Source organism: Pinus tabuliformis, chromosome Q (assembly GCF_031772625.1).
Source record: "Pinus tabuliformis cultivar Carrire ecotype Pingquan chromosome Q, CPIR1, whole genome shotgun sequence".
NCBI classification, from domain to species: Eukaryota; Viridiplantae; Streptophyta; class Pinopsida; order Pinales; family Pinaceae; genus Pinus; species Pinus tabuliformis.
This window is the reverse complement of record NC_142296.1, coordinates 1,270,846,148-1,270,849,733: the sequence shown is the minus strand read 5'-3', so window position 1 is coordinate 1,270,849,733 and position 3,586 is coordinate 1,270,846,148.

Below are 3,586 nucleotides of genomic sequence, written 5' to 3'. Positions count from 1 at the left end.
CAATGATAGATCAATAACTTTCAAAAATCCCTCAGTAAATCTAAAATTTCAACCAAAGTTCATGACATAAATCAAGGTAGAAAAAGTCAACCTAATAACATTAAAATTGAAACACCAAAAACATATGACAAAGGAATGCCACCACTCTAATTTGGTTCAATATCATGCTTTTAACAAAATAGAAATGGAAAATATGTATCTCAAAATGAAACTAATAGTTGAAAAGAGAAAGTACAAGACCCTTCAATTAATTTTATTCTACCTCATCTTAGGAAGGTAATAAGACCCATGTTCTAAGAAAATAGGGAAGCAAGCCTACAGTTCCACTTGCAATCATGATGGGGCAATTACAACCTAGGAACCTAAATCTCATGGGAATCATAAAAGATAGAAATGTAATGATAGTCATGGATTTCAACAAAAATTACCACATCAACATTGATTTCAATAAGAAACTAAACCTATTTATGTACCCAACCAATGAGCTCACAAATACAATATTTGATGAATGAAAGGTTAAAGGAGTAGGAAGATTTCATAAAGTCCCTATTCAAATCCAATATTTCGAACTACAATTAGGATTGTGTGCTTTGCCACTTGATGGGATGGATACTTTCCTTCGTGTTGAATGGTGCATGTAGCTATGCACTTATACCAACAACCTTGAAGAACAATGCATAAAATTTCACTCGTAAGGACAATGTTATAAATTATATGGGAATGGATGTTTTTATCACAAGAAAAGTGATTTACACATAATGAAAAAAGGAAAAATAAATGAACATATAACAATAGAAGCAAGGAAAGTATGTTACCAAGAGGCATCAGGGTTTTACATTAAACAACCAGGTCGGAACACTTTACAATATGAATGCACACAATACAAAAGAACCTTGATAACACTGAGTCTCAAAACGAGAACCAAGCCAAACCTCTATGACCAAGTAAAAGTATTGCCACTAGAACAACATGCTCAACTACAATGAACTGTATTTACTACTTTTTGAGGACAAAGTGTTCCTTTAGTGGTTGGAAATATAACAAACATTAATAATAATAATAATAATAATACCATTATTAACTAATACATAATAAATAAGTAGGCTAATGAAAAGTCAAAGGGCATACCCCTTCACCTCATGACCAATCAATGCATATAAGTATATTTTCATGCGGCCCATTGTATATCCAATAAATAATTATTTAACATATTGTTGTAGATACCTGTACAAGTATTTTTACAATCTCAATAACAAGCAAGGTCTGTTTACTCAAATGTGTCGTGTGGAGACAAGGAGGAAGAGACTTGTACAGACACATGATCACAATCAAGAAACTTAAATGAACATCTGAAAGGAACTATCCTTGCCTAATATGTGAGGGATTAGATCATCCTTCACCCATCCATGATGATAAGTATGGCCTTCAAGTATTTTAACTCATGAACATAAAGAGTTGTAGCTTTTGAATTAGTTATAATCCTAGTGGTTTCCAACTCCCATAGGTTATTCTCTAGTGTTGTACTTTATGAATTAGCTATAATATTAATCAATATAGGCTATTTTAAAGTGTTATATTCTCCTAATTATGAAAACTGACATTTGGGAAAAAACATAGAGGAAATAAATGTTGGTTAACTAGTATTTGGTTAAAATTGAATTAAAGTAGTCTTTTTTGTAAACACCTTTTTTTAATAATGTTCTGAAATTTCTATCATAAATTTAATATGGAGAGAAATCTTCATATTTATTTTTATTTTAGATATCAAAATTCTGACCAGAGTTGAATTACCTTGGTTTGTAATAGACTACCTAACAAAATGTTGTTCCAAGCTTGTAATCAACAAATAAGTGAAACTATAAACTTGAGATCACAAGGAGTGAATTACTCTTGATCTAAAGGACTACAACTACTAAGTTCAAACAACTAATTTCCAGGTGTTTTGGAGGACTTACCTGACAAGGAGGCTGAGAAAGATGACAATTCCAGATGAGGAGTCTGAGAAAGCTGATAATTCCTTCAGTGATGATACGGTGCAACCAACAAAAATTCCTCTAGTTTGAATAAACGCTACAAAAAAACCAACAAAAAACTATTAAATCCGTAAAAAACATTAAAAATTTGATCAAATTATTTTTATCTACATATGAACCTCCACCAAACTGATGGGCTCAACTACAATAACAATAGTTCTTGGCTTGGCTGAACTACAATAATAGTAGCACTCGGCTTGACTCAAATGCAATAACAAATTAACAGTGTAGAAAATTTCACAACAGCGCCGGGGCCGTCATATATATAAAAGTTTGTTCAACCGAACTATTTTTTGCTGAATTTTTCAGCTCTGACAAAAAATTTGTTTAACAATTGACGTTAATCTAAACAACCAATAGTTTGTTTGAACATTAGTATAGTAGTTTGACTAAATAAATTTAGAAAATTCAGCCGAAGAAAATTTTGGTTCAGCCAAAAAATTAAGATTGTCAATATTTCGGGGGAATTTCTCACAAAAGTGTAACCCATCTTCACATTTTCACCCAGTACACCTATAGATTCTACTAGCACGAATGATGCATGATAGTTTTCAAGTTCCATATGAACATGATTTTATATATATATATATATATATATATATATATATATATATATATATATATATATATATATATATATATATATATATATATATATATATATATAATTTTGGTTTTCTTTCTGAAAAAATTAGAAAGGTAATTAAAAGACTTATCAGAGGTATCCGATGGATGCATTCTAATGTGAGAAGCATTAATGGAATGAAAAAATACTCAGAAAGGGTCACTAAGGTGTAATTACACGATTTTGTTAACTAAATGTTTAAACATCAATGTCATCTATGTAATTGGATTTCCCTAAATTTATGAACAACCATTCCAAGGTATTTGGAGTAACGTGTAAGGGTCTTCCACCCATTTGAGAGCATGGCTATGCTATTTTTTTTAGCCTGAAAGTGTCATAGAGATATTTGGAGTACGGAATATCATACTAGAAATAAACAAAATCCTTGAAATTGTTAAGAAATTTACCCAAGAACACAAATTAATTACTCATAATTATTGAGAGAAACAAATATAAACATTAACTAGCAGCAACCATAAACACATAAACACACATGTTTATCTGGGAAAACCCCAAATCCAGGGAAAAACCCAATCATAATGAAATTTCATTATCCTGGCCAAAAATCAGGTCGGCCAAATGAGCCTTCACCGATCACCTCCAGGCCCTTGGATTACAATGAAGTCATTCCCATCTTTTATAAGCTCCATTACATATAATACCATGGGCAGAATATTATGGGTGCACAATACCATGTGCCCCAAAACCATCATTTTTTAACCTAGTCAACTTTGACTCTATCCTGAGTCAAGTTTACCTAACAATTCCCCCCTTAAACTTGACTTGGGGTTCCTTGACTAACTCCAGCCAAACCTAAGTGAGACAATCGCGCTCACTCTAGCTCTTACCCCTCTCAGCGTTTTTACTCGAGGTATTGTTAACCCGACATCCCCCCTATCACCTAAGTCTAACCCAGACTTTACCAGTG